Source organism: Heptranchias perlo, chromosome 26 (assembly GCF_035084215.1).
Source record: "Heptranchias perlo isolate sHepPer1 chromosome 26, sHepPer1.hap1, whole genome shotgun sequence".
Taxonomy (NCBI): Eukaryota; Metazoa; Chordata; class Chondrichthyes; order Hexanchiformes; family Hexanchidae; genus Heptranchias; species Heptranchias perlo.
The window spans coordinates 25,755,339-25,769,567 of record NC_090350.1 but is presented as its reverse complement, the minus strand read 5'-3'; the positions used below and the strand labels follow the sequence as shown (position 1 = coordinate 25,769,567).

At 39.7% G+C, this 14,229-nt stretch overlaps 1 long non-coding RNA gene across 2 annotated transcripts in view; it reads left to right on the top strand.

The window, feature by feature from the left end:
• LOC137342828 (uncharacterized) overlaps positions 1 to 10,410 on the top strand; it is a 158,769-nt gene extending 148,359 nt beyond the window's left edge. The window contains exons 3-4 of one of the 2 annotated variants that reach the window (XR_010967357.1): positions 3,741 to 3,797; positions 10,249 to 10,410. This is a non-coding gene — a long non-coding RNA (uncharacterized lncRNA). The remainder of the gene's footprint in view (positions 1 to 3,740; positions 3,798 to 10,248) is intronic. The other variant, XR_010967356.1, reaches the window with a different exon arrangement.
• Positions 10,411 to 14,229: the final 3,819 nt, after the last annotated feature.

The following is a 14,229-nucleotide window of genomic DNA, read 5'->3' as shown; positions in this document are numbered from 1 at the left end:
TGCATTCCAACTAGACATTGAGTAAAGTTCTTTTCTATTCATGAACGGTATGGCATTGTACAAGGGGCATGAATAGCAACATGATTCCCTGCACTCTTGAGAAGGCAGTAATGCAATAAAAATTGAATAGGGAAAAACCGTTTCCTCTGGTTGGGGTGTCTGACCAATTGAAAATTGTCTCTGAGAAAGGAAAGAGGTTAGGAGAAATTTCTTGACACATAGTGTTGGTGGAGCATGGAATGTTTTGCCACAGGGAATGGTTGAGGCAGAGACCATTGTACCTTTTTTTTAAGGGAAAATTGGATAAATATTTGATCCATGAGGAGAGGAAGAAGCAATGGGATTTGTTTTGGATTGCTTTAGCATATAACTGGCACAGATATGATGGGATGGATGCCTCCTTCTGTGCTGTAAATGTCTATGGTTCTATGGTATATATCACACCAATGGTTGACTGGAGTGACCTTTTACATAGAAATTGTGGTGATTTTCATGTCAATTAATAGTGTTGTATGAATACGAGTGTATTTGAAGGTCTTGCAGCAAATGACACAAATTTGACATGGTCTCTGCGTAGCTTTCTGAGCCATTGGTTCTTTGTGAGTGTTCCTAGATTACTCTGCCTGTGCCAGTACACCTGGTGCATGAAATACCAGTAGAACTTAGACATATGTCTTTTATGGTGTCTTATCTTATGGACTGCTTTTTGCTATTTCTCTTTGTCCTCCTCTACCAAAGGCCACTGTCCAACTGAATCATATCTTCTTTCACAGTAGTTCAGTGTGTTGTCAGTGAAATAAAGCCAATTGCAGCTGTTGTCACGGCTACAGTTATTAATATGTCTTCTAAGCACGTTATTTGTGCTCAGTGTGAAGAAAGAACTCACATTTATAGAGCGCCTATCATGACCTCAGGGCATCCCAAAGCACTTTACAGCCAATGAAGTACTTTTGAAATGTTTTCACTGTCGTAAATTAGGAAATGCGACAGCCAATTTGCACACAGCAAGCTCCCACAAACTGCAATGTCATAATGACCAGATAATCTGTTCATTTTTTTAGTGGTGTTGGCTGAGGGAGAAATATTGACCAGGACACCAGAGAGAACTCACCTGCTCTTCTTCGAAATAGTGCTGTGGGGCCTCTCGCGTCCACCTGGGGGCGCAGACGGTGCCTCAGTTTAATGTTTCATCCGAATGACAGATACGTCTAAATACTAATGAGGACTGAACTATAGTTTATATATTCCATTGTGCGCTGCCTATATCCCTCTATTTGCAGGTTTTAGAAGAGAAGGGGGACTGTCAGAGCGGTGTGTTTACATCTTACACCAGCCACGGTGTCCAAAATTAGTGTTGCCTGCTGTGTCTTACGCAACTTTATAATTTACAACTTTAAGGACTGCAGCGGGTCAAGTAGAAGGCCAACCACCAGCTTTGCCAATGTCGCCAAAACCCCCAGAACAAAATGAAAGAAACTTTTCCCTGCAAAGGGGCCTTGCCATGAAGTGGACAGGAGAAGGCAGGCAGTAGCAATCAGAGGCAGAAGATAGCCTTACCAGGGCACAGAAGACTTTTTTCCATAAGAAATTGGTCACTCGGCAAGAGTCTTGCAGCAAACTGAGGACACATTTAGTCAAGTGCCTGAAACATTCAAAGAACGGTAGTCATCTGTATACATGCACAATACCATTGCCAAATAAAACACAGTCTCCTTTGGCTTCATCTGTACATCTAGGCCCGTTTAAAACTACTACATTTCTCCAAGTGATTTTCAGCCCTCCTCCCTTTAGATCCATCGACAAACCAACAAGAGGGGGTTGGAAAGTTCAGGCGAGAGAGAGCAAGAGGTGCTGGTGTACTTAAAAATAAATAAATAAAAAAGGGTGATGAACACAACACAGAATGTCTGTGTGGAACTGACTCACTTCATAGTGGAAAGTATGAGTCCCATCTCCTGCCGTGACATTAATACACTAAAAACCTTTTTCAATTATAAATTTTAATTGGTAGATGGTAAAATGACAAAATTGGCAACTGACTGCCAGCACCATCATAGATACCTTTCCTTGAAGCTGGGCTACAGGAAGGATGTCTTGTGTGCTCATTAAATTTAGTGCCAATTAGGGAACAATGGTAGTGACTATTACTTTACGGGTTATAGAAAAGTAATTCGAGATTTGCTTGCAGCTGTACGTTGGGAGAAGGTTGATTTTTTTTTTCTATGTTGTAAACTAAGCAGTTTTTAAGGTTGCTGATAAAACACCAGTACACAACCTCTGTAGCGCAATAAAACCAGGAACATTCTGGAGACAATCAGCAGGTCAGGCAGCATCTTTGGAGTGAGGAAGGTCGGGTTAACGTTTCAGGTCGGTGACCTTTTGTCTTGAGTGCTTCCAGCATTTTCTGTTTTTATTTCAGGTTTCCAGAATCTGCTGTTTTTTTGCATTTTACTTTCCATAGTATGCTCATCATCGCTTACCAATACAATGTGTTCTAAAAGCTGAGATGTTTATTGCATTGCATAAAAGCTTGTTCATGGGTAATTTCTGTTTAAATTTATAGTTCTGCAGTCCATACACACAATGTACATTTTATCAAAAGATTAATAACCTTATTCTCACCTTTTGCAAATGCTGATCCATTCATTGTTCAACTAAACAAGTCAATTTAGCACCTCATTATTCACTAACCACTGGAGTTCAGCCAGTGCAAGGAATGGAGGCACAGTCATATTATAGCAAAGTTTGAGTTGTGATATCTTTTAAAGTCAACTTCATATGCGTATGTGTGGAGATCTGATATAACTAAAAGACCAGTATGTTGCAACAAGTCTTTACTCAGTTCAGCTTTGTTTGAGGCTGATTCAGCTGGCCACACAGTACTGACTTTAAGCAACCATTTGTGTGTGCCTTGGCCTAACAAGTGCAACTGATTCTGTTCTACTTTAGTTCCTATAGTGTTCTGAAAACTGCAATAACCACAATAAATACTTGAAGGCATTGGGAGTGAAGTGTTAGAAATCCTTACGAATGAGTAACTTTTATAAATCCATTTACTAATGGCACAATTCATTACATTTAGGTTAACGCGGGAATGTTACCCCCAGGGGAGCTGGCGCTGGAAGGGTTAAAAGTGTTAATAAATAAACAGAGAGCTTGTTGTTTTCTCTAATAGAAAAATAAATCTGTGAAACAGGATGTTGTAGAAACCGCTGACACTGAAGAACTGGTTAACTGAACGTTGTGATTTCCTGAGCGCGACTGCTTTTTTGATGCCAGTCAAAGATTAAAGCCGGGACAATCTGGTCAGAGTAACCTAATTCTGGACATTTAATAATGCAGTTAAGAGAAAAAAGAAATTACAATCAAGCCCTTCCCGTGTCACCACGACCTTTTGCAAAGTTTTTACAGTTACATGATGCAGTAAAAAAAACAAAGGGAATCTTTCTGCATCGAGGTGGGCATTGAGAAAGGGGCTTTGCAAGAGAGTGATTATCAGATGTAGGTCAGTGCACAGTCAGATCCCCTTAACTCTTCATGGTCTATAGCCAGGGGTGCTCACAATCGTTTTGTCAAGGGCCAGAATCCGAAGAAATGATTTGCTTGAGAGCCCCCTCACAGACTAACATAAAGCAACCTTAACATATTTTCTTTCCTCTTTCTTCTCTTCCCCCCCCCCCCCCCCACCCCATTCTGTCTCTTGTGATTCTTCCATCACCAACCGTGAATCATGTCTCTAGCAAAATCTCAGAGCCAAGACACAGACGATTAGGTTTTCTAGGGACCACATACGGGAGGTAGGTTGGTTAAAGGTGTTATGAGTACCACTGATCTATGCAAATTTTTCTGTGAAAAATCAAACTTCAGATGCCTTCAAACAGTACTTTGCATTTGGAATTGTATTGTGGCTCTAATTCAACATATTAAGTAATAAAATGTACAGAAAATAATGTTTGTAAATATTATTGATAACTGAATTGATTCTAATAAAGTTAGTATAAACTTCTCACTTTACAGAAAAGTAAAAGTGTTGCAAGGAGGGATCTGGTGATGTTGTAGGCCGCAAACATGAAGCTCAACCATTTAATGCAGCCAACAGAAGCCTGCGATAACACAATTTACTCCCAAACTCCTTTCATTTTTATAGTAAAAACCAGCAATAATTGCATTGTTAGGGCTCCTCTGATGGCTGAGAGGATATGTACCTCACAAGGTGTGTGGCCCTGAGCCACGCAGATCATCTGCAGTGCCGCTAGTTTGATCCCTGGTCTGTACTGAGGTAATTGGCCTCCGCTGGGGCAGTGGTGCTACAAATGGCCTTTATATCTCCAGGTTTGGGAGGGGGGAATATTATTCAGTAACTGTTGCTGGAAAGCATACCTGTATGCATGTCAGGTGAGGACACGGCTAGGTTTGGCTGCGATGGCTTGCTATGGACAAGAGCCTCTATTAGTACTCTAGGTTCACCATAGGAAATGGTCACTTGTACAAGGTACGGGAGGGCTGCTGCCACCTGTGGATCCACAACCCAGAATAAGTTACTGTATCAAAGAGAGAAGGGGAGAAAATTGGCAGAGAAAGCTCGTTGATGAGAGACGAAGGAACCATCATTTAAAATGACTGATCGTATGTTATTTTGAAATTAGAAAATGCTGGAAATACATCTGAATCAGCATCGTTCAGCCATGTAAGCATATGAAAGGGAGAAGACAATAACATTTTGGGTATGACTTTTCACCAAGAATTTTTGATGAAAGGTCCCATGTTAAATGTTAACCTACCTATCTTTTAGATATCGACCAACCTGCTGCACATTTCCAGAATTTTCATTTTTGTTTCAAATTTCTGTCATTCACAATTTTTAAATTATTATTTCTGCCGTATTGCTTTTATCTGTCTGCTGTAGCAGGAGCACCGGGGAATAAAACAACTTTTAAAATTGCTCATATAAAATTTGTGTTATCATCTAATGCCATTTAATCAGCTTTAGACTGCAGGGTAAACTTTACAAGGCCTTATTCTCTTCCCCTCCTTTGCATACAGCCAGTACATATTAGATAATTGCTGGGTGTGCTGCTCATGATTTTCCATCAATTATCCAACAAGTGCAGGCTGCATGCAAGGTCCTGCTGGCAGCATAGTGCTTCACACAATTTATCCTTGTGTACAGACTTCTGCCTCTTTTGGCTTAAGCGTTTTTGAATTGGTATATTTGACTAATGCTGCCCAGTAATACAGCATGGATACTTATCTATCACTGCCAGCTTTTGACATTTGAACTATCCGTACCTTCTGCAATGGATGCTAGTTACTGGGGTTAGGCTAATTTTGCCATTTGTGCTCATATTTTCTGGGGGGGTTTTCTGCATATCCTTAACCATTCAAGCTAGTAGCTTCTCCTACCGATGAGTTTGCCTGTGTAAATGTCTGTTGTTATAGCTGATACATTTCAACCTGTGTTTTGCCATCATGTAACAGGAACAGAGGAGTTTCACAAGAAAAGAGAATGCTTAAAATCATCATCTGAAAATAAGGGACAATTTTATTGTAAGAAAACATATATATTCAGCTTATAAACTGTTCGGAATATAACTGGTATTCTTCCTGGTCCGTTCTGACATCCATTGGAGCTTTTGGAATTCAATCTCTTCTAAGACAAAGTTAATTATAATCAATCCTCACTCCTAATAACCAGCAAATCCCATCTATAATGACTGTTAGCCATGTTACGGCAAACTGCAGAACTTTACAGTTTTAGCATGCACAGGAATTAATAGTCATCAGCATTTGCTGGATTAAGTTCCAGCATTAGTGCAACAATGACAACTGAGGTGGAACAGTATATTTTCTAGGAGATTGTGGTTGATGAGTAAAGTTGAGGAAAGTCTGTTAAGAATCTTTGTAATACAATCCCCTGGTAAGAAGATCTGCTTGGACTTTACAAATACATTATACAATATTTTGACTGTGAATCAGACCTTCCAACTGTCATAACTTTCGTGTGCTGTATACATTGTTTTTCCAGTTGCTTTTTTAAAATCCCCAATGGCATATATTACTGATATCAGATTTCGCGTGCTATTGTTTCCTCTGAGGTTGGAGCTTCTGATGCATAGTCAACTTCCATATCATGTTACAATTGAGCTAGTGGAAACCAGTCTGCACAATATCTTTCATCTTGGGCGACATTTGGAGGAAAGTCTGGTCTTTGGAATTGAGGGCATGGAGTTGTGTTAGTACACCCTCCAGTCACTTCTACCCGGTTTAAAATCGAACCTAGAAAAAAAAATTACAAGGCTCTCCCCTCCCTGCTGGCTGGTAAGAGCCAAATTAAATGGAAGCATATCTCAATTTGGTTCTTGATGGACACAAGTCCACAGTCCAAATCTCCAAATGGACGAGTAGCTGACCGGTAACATTCAAATGAGGTGTGGCAGCTAAAATCTGCCGGGACTCCAACGAAGCCTCCCACTTGAGATTGTCATGCCTGGAGCTAAAGTGTGGGATTAACCACTGCACTACAGGTCAATTGAAATAAATGTCATAGCAGCATTTTTTTCAATCTATAAAATACAGCACAGTTTGAGCATCAGTGCTTTGAGCAGTGGGTTTCTATTCTGGCAAACCATTATTTTTGGCATTGTCACTCTTCATTGAATCACATGCAACCTCTTCCATTCACTATTTCAGGACAAATGTGTCCATTTGTGAGTTTGCAATTGCACCCAAAGAGTAAAGCATAAAAGTATTGGAGGGAGGGGAGGAGAGAAAGGAATTAGAAACAGATTTCTGGATTTATTCCTCAAGTTTCCAATCAACTGTCAAATAATTCAAATATAAAAATTGAATAAATATCAGTTTTGTTTATACTATTTTCATTTTTGCCCCATTTAATACAAGTATAAACACATCACTGACAGAAGCTGGAGTTTTGAAACTATCCAGCTAGCACAAACAAAGCATTTACAAGAAGTTTGCCCAAAAATGTGCATAAAGTACTTTTTGCTTTGGTGCAATTGTTTTGAAAACCAGGTTTCATGGGAAGCTGAACATATGCCAGTTAAACTGACATGACAGCAGACTCAGTGTGCTGTTGGTCGATGCATTACTGTGCATAACAGTTCAAAATACATTTTCAGACAGCCTCAGTATTTTGCACAGTGGCCTCACATAGCAGATTGATCACCTACCATGTCTGGGATATCTGCTCTCTATTCTCTTGTTTAAAAATTATTTTGCTGAACTTAACTCTTTCAACATGGATTTCATTTGTTGAATTCAAACTGATCATGCTCTGTTAGGCAGCATTTATAACCCAATTTTCTGTTCCTATCTAATCCTGAATGTCCAAGCAGAATTGCAAAAATAATGAGCCAGAATTTGCTGTCAAAATAACGGTGAGGCTAATGGCGTCGCCATTATTTTACATCGTGTTACATCGAAATTACAGCACAGAAACAGGCCATTCGGCCCAACTGGTCTATTCAGGCGTTTATGCTCCACACGAGCCTCCTCCCTCCCTACTTCATTGAACCCTATCAGGATACCCTTCTATTCCTTTCTCCCGCATGTGCTTATCTAGCTTTCCTTTAAACGAATCTGTGCTATTTACCTCAACTACTCCTTGTGGTAGCACGTTTCACATTCTTACCACTCTTTTTGGGTAAAGAAGTTTCTCTTGAATTCCCTATTGAATTTATTAGCGACTATTTTATATTTATGTCCTCTAGTTTGGACTCCCCCACAAATGGAAACATTTTCTCTACGTCTACCTTATCAGGTCGCCCCTCAGCCTTTTTTCTAGAGAAAAGAGCCCCAGCCTGTTCAGCTTTTCCTGATGAGGCTATCCTCTCAGTTCTGGTATCATCCTTGCAAATCTTTTTTGCACCCTCTCCAATGCCTGTATATCCTTTCTATAATCTGGAGACCAGAACTGTGCACAATATTCCAGGTACGGTTTAACCAAGGTCCTATACAAGTTTAACATAACTTCTTTGCTTTTCAAGAAGTATGTGGCCTTCCTTATTCTTCCTATCAAAATGCACCTCCTCACACTTATCTATATTGAAATTGATTTGCCAATTACATGGCCATTCTGAATGTTTATTAATGTCCTCCTTGCATTTTGCCGCATTCTTCCTTTTGTATTAACCCAGCCCCCGCAATTTGCTGACGTCTGCAAATTTTGAAATTGTACTTCGATTCCCGAATCCAAATTGTTAATCTAAATTGTGAACAACAGAGGTCCCAGCACCGATCCCTGTGGAATACCACTTCCCACATTTTGCCAGTCTGAGTAGTTACTCTTAACCCCTACTCTCTGTTTTCTATTTTGTAGCCAACTTGCTATTCATTCTACTACCTGTCCCCTGACTCCACATGCTCTGACCTTAGTCATGAGTCTACAATGCGGTACCTTATCAAAGGCCTTTTGAAAATCCAAATATATTACATCTACAATATTACCCCGTCTCCTCTTTCTGTTACTTCTTCAAAGAATTCAATAAAGTTGGTCAAGCATGACTTGCCCTTCTGAGATCCGTGCTGATTATTCTTTATTATATTTTCGTTCTCCAGCTGTCTTTCTATTACATCTTTGAGTAAAGATTCCATTATCTTTCCTACCACTGACGTTAAGCTAACTGGTCCATAGTTCCCTGGACTCGTTCTAGCTCCCTTTTTAAATAGAGGAATAACATTAGCCATCTGCCAGTCCTCTAGCACTATTTCCTTTTTTCTAGTGAATTTTTATATGTACGTAATAGTGCCTCTGCTATCTCCTCCCTAGCTTCTTTTAATATTCACAGATGCAATCCACCAGGAGTCTTATCCTCCCTAAGTTTGATTATCTTTTCCCCGCCCCCCCCCCCCCCCCCCATCCTTTCTAACTTTAATGTTTTAATATCTTTTTCACCACAATGCGCAAATGGTACAGCAACTTCAGGCGAGGGGCAGATGCACGGTTAATCGCGGATATCCAAAGGTTGTTGACCGAGATGTGCCACTCTAACATTAGCTTCGGAAATTGGCATCTCGCTGATTGCCTTGAATGGCGTGAAGTTCCTGAATTTGCACAGTAGATACAAACTAAACTCTCCACAGAAAGTTAAGTCTTGTCCATTTCAGTTTAAGTACCCTTTTAATGACACAAGTGTTACTTACTCCATGTCAACCCCTCTGGTACTGGAAATTAACTATTACAAGAGTGGAGTCTCATTCTTTCAGGTTTTAATTGTTGTTGGAGATTTTAAAAATGTCATTAAAAAAATTTGTTTTTTTTACTTTTTTGTCTTTTCTCTCTCTCTCTCAATCCAATCTTTCTTTCTCTCTCTTATTTCTCTATCTGTACCTGATCTGACATTGAATTCACCCACTCTAATTTACACTTCCTCCTCAGTCCTTGCACTGTTAATTTCACAATCCTTCAATCTGGTTCAGTTGCTTGCCCTGTTCACTCAGGTCCCAGATGCCCTGTTTCCCTCACTGCGATGCTGAAAGTGCGAGCTGATAACAACTTACCATACAAAAAATTAAAAAATCTAAATGGGCAAGTCTAACTAATGGCCGACACCGTTAGATGCCCTGCCGTACTTGTCAATGGATTCTTTTTAATAGTGTGTAGTTCCAGACTATCAAAAGTCAAACGGTAGTAAATCTACCCATTTTCTTCATTTAATGTGATGGCGCTCCCATTTCCTGTTCACCCCACAATCTCTTTAATGTTTTTTTTCTATTGTTCATCATTTTTTCCCGTCTTTGCATGATTTCACAATTTGTATCACAAATGATCATGAGTGATATTCCTGTTGAAATTTTTAAAAATGAAGCACTACTACGAAAAAAAAGTGTAGATTGATCAGAATTAGGCAAATTATATGTGGAATAAGCTAATGAGAGCATGTTTTGTGAACCAGCACACAAGAGACTTGTCCTAACACTAGCTATTGGTCCTAGGGAAAGATTCCTAATACAGAGAAATAACCGAGGCACAGATAGACAGAAAAAGAAAAAAGTTTAGTTAATTGAGTACTTAATTGTGAGAGCAAGTGCTGACCGATATCAACATTTTTTTTACAGGCTGCGTCGTAGCTTCCTCCTAAGCACACTTTTTTCCCTTCCCCTTTTGCAGTATTAACAGACGTGACTTTGTTTACTAGACTTTGACTAACCTTTTGTACCAGCTAAAGTAACTTTTATTTAATATTAAGGATTTTTAAAATAATTATATACTCTCATTGTGTTTTTCAGAAGGAGAAAACAGTAACTGCAAATTACAAATCAAGGTTAAACTGAATTACAACAGTTAAACGTCAACTGTATCAATGCTTTATACAGAGTGTACCAGAGAAAAGTCATGTATATTATTGTCCTTTTGCAACTAATAAAGGATCAGCTCAAGCCTTAATCATGCATTATGGCTTCTGTGTCTTTCTTTTAAATAATTCAAGATGGGATGCATGAATCTTTTGAGAACAGGAGAATGGAGACCCGCAGAATCATTTCTCTTTATCCTGATTGCAAGATCTATATTCTAGATCTGTATTCCAGATTCTGTTGCAATATCCTCCCACTTGCTCCCTTATCAGGAACTTGCCTATTTCCTTCCTAAGCGATTTAACAGATTCTGCATTCACTGTCCTGGGTGACATTTTATTCCATATAATTTAAAACTTTTAATGGAGGAAGAATTGGGCCTTAAGTCATATCTAAGTTTTAGTTTCCTTGAGATTAACGTTTTATTGAGTTTAGCGTACACACATTAGATATTCCACATATTTTAGATGCAGGACAATGACCAATGATTTATAACGTTAGAGTTTGGCCTTGTCTCCAACTTTCATTTTATCTTCATAGTTTGAAGACAGTTTTGTTAATGCAGATAGAGTTCCTGAGAATCAAGACTTGCATCCTGTTTATGGGCAGCCTTGTCTACGTTTAACAATTAGCCCCTAATTGTGTTATAGTTTACTGGAGATAATGTGGGATGCCAACTATGTTCTCCAATTTCCCCCAAAAGATAGAGAATACCACACCATCAGACCATAGCTTACAGGATAAAACTATCAGATTTATTTATGTTAATGCCTATGCAGCAGCCAAATTATACAATAAGATATTGAATCAGCACAATACTTAAAAACCATGAAATTACAATCAGCCCAAGGGGTTAAAATATTTCTTACAAAGTCTGCTGAGTGAGGAGACTTTTGAGTTGAAACTCTTAGGTTTACGTCCTGGTAGATCTTCCAGATTTGATTTTGTGGTCTGCCATTCAAACGTCAAATTCTTCCACGGATTTCAAAATTCCTGCCAGAACTAAAGACTATGGGAAAATTCCACAGTACTAATCCAGTTCAAAAGTCTCTGAAGTCAGAGCTGTCATTAACCATGATTAAAGCTACAATAGTAAAATTACTGCACAAAATTGTAATCAAGGGATATGGGGATAGGGCAGGAAAGTGGATTTGAGGTAGAAGATCAGGCATGATCTTATTGAATGGCGGAACAAGCTCGAGGGGCCATATGGCCAACTGCTCCTATTTCTTATGTTATGATAAGGTGCTTACATATTGTCTAGGTTCCAAGGGCCTGTTAAAAGCCTTCACTATGTGCAATACAATCAGAACCTAGAACAAAGCCACTGTATCCTGACTAATTTCTAGATCCATCAATCAACCTGCCCTAGTCCATAGACAACTCAGTAATGACCTTTTTGAAATTGGGTGACGGAAGTCATTTTGACTCTTGCTGTTTCAAACTGTTCTTTTATGAAATAACGGAGGTGGTTGATGAGGATAGTGCAGTGATGTTGTGATGTTGCAAGGGTCAAGGATGTCACGGAGCAGCTGCAGGGCATTCTGGAGGGGGAGGGTTAACAGCCAGTAGTCGTGGTCCATATCGATACCAACGACATAGGTTTAAAAAAAGGGATGAGGTCCTGCAAGGTAAATTTAGGGAGTTAGGAGATAAATTAAAAAGCAGGACCTCAAAGGAAGTGATCTCAGGATTACTACCAGTGCCACGTGCTAGTGAGTATAGGAACAGGAGAATAGACCAGATGAATGCGTGGCTGCAGGGATGGTGTAGGAGGGAGGGATTTAGATTTCTGGGACATTGGGACAGGTTCTGGGGAAGGTGGGACCTGTACAAGCAGGACGGGTTACACCTGAGCAGGACTGAGACCAATGTCCTCGCGGGGGTGTTTGCTAGTGCTGTTGGGGAAGGTTTAAACTAGAATGGCAGGGGGATGGGAACCTGAGCGGGGAAACAAGGATAGAAACAAAAGACAGAAAGGGAAGAAGCAATAGTGGAAGGCAGAGAAAACAAAGGCAAAAAACAAATAGGGCCATAGTGCAAAATACTACTAAGATGACTAGCAATCTTAAAAAGACAAGTCTAAAGGCATTGTGTCTTAATGCGCGGAGCATTCGCAACAAGGTAGATGAATTAACAGCGCAGATAGATATTAACAGGTATGATATAGTTGCGATTACGGAGACATGGCTACAGGGTGACCAAGGATGGCAACTGAACATCCAGGAGTATTCAATATTTAGGAAGGACAGGCAAAAAGGGAAAGGAGGTGGGGTAGCATTGCTAGTAAAGGAGGAAATCAATGCAATAGCGAGGAAGGATATTGGCTCGGAAAATCACGATGTGGAATCTGTATGGGTGGAGCTAAGAAACACCAAGGGGCAGAAAACATTGGTGGGGGTTGTCTATAGGCCCCCAAATAGTAGTGGAGATGTAGGGGAGGGCATTAAACAGGAAATTAGAAACGCATGCAAGAAGGGTACAACTATAATCATGGGTGACTTTAATTTACATATAGATTGGTCAAACCAAATTAGCAATAATACCATGGGGGAGGAATTCCTGGAGTGTGTACGTGATGGTTTTCTAGACCAATACGTTGAGGAACCAACTAGAAAACAGGTGATCCTAGACTGGGCACTGTGCAATGAGAAAGGATTAATTAACAATCTTGTGTGGGATCCCTTTGGGAAGAGCGACCATAACATGATAGAATTCCTCATTAAGATGGAGAGTGAAGTAGTCGAATCCGAAACTAGGGTCCTGAATCTAAATTAAGGAAATTACGAAAGTATGAGGTACGAGTTGGCTATGATAGATTGAGGAACTTTACTAAAAGGGATGACGGTGGATAGGCAATGGCTAATATTTAAAGAAAGTGTGCAGGAATTACAACAATTATTCATTCCTGTCTGGAGAAAAAATAAAACAGGAAAGGTGGCTCAACCGTGGCTTACAAAAGAAATTAGGGTTAGTATTAGATCCAAAGAAGAGACATATAAAATTGCCAGAAAAAGCAGCAAGCCTGAGGATTGGGAACAGTTTAGAATTCAGCAAAGGAGAACAAAGAGATTGATCAAGAGGGGGAAAATAGAGTATGAGGGTAAACTAGCAGGGAACATAAAAACTGACTGTAAAAGCTTCTATAAATATGTCAAGAGAAAAAGATTAGTGAAGACAAATGTAGGTCCCCTAGAGTCAGAAATGGAGGAAATTATAACGGGGAACAAAGAAATGGCAGAACAATTAAACACATACCTTGGTTCTGTCTTCACAAAGGAGGACACAAATAACCTCCCAGAAATGTTAGGGAACCAAGGGTCTAGTGAGAGGGAGGAACTGAAGGAAATCAGTATTAGTAAAAAAAAAATAGTGCTAGGGAAATTAATGGGGCTAAAGGCTGACAAATCCCCAGGGCCCGATAATTTACATCCCAGAGTACAAAAGGAAGTGGCCCTGGAAATAGTGGATGTATTGGTGATCATCTTCCAAAATTCTATAGACTTTGGAACAGTTCCTACAGATTGGAGGGTGGCAAATGTAACCCCACTATTTAAAAAAGGAGGGAGAGAAAAAGCAGGGAATTACAGACCAGTTAGCCTAACATCAGTAGTGGGGAAAATGCTAGAGTCTGTTATAAAGGATGTGATAACAGAACACTTGGAAGGCATTAACGGGATTGGACAAAGTCAGCATAGGTTTACGAAAGGGAAATCATGCTTAAGAAATCTACTGGGGTTTTTTGAGGAGGTAACTAGTAGAATAGATAGGGGAGAACCAGTGGATGTGGTGTATTTGGATTTTCAGAAGGCTTTTGATAAGGTCCCACACAAGAGGTTAGTGTGCAAAATTAAAGCACATGGGATTGGGGGGAATATACTGGAATGGATTGAGAATTGGTCGACAGACAGGAAA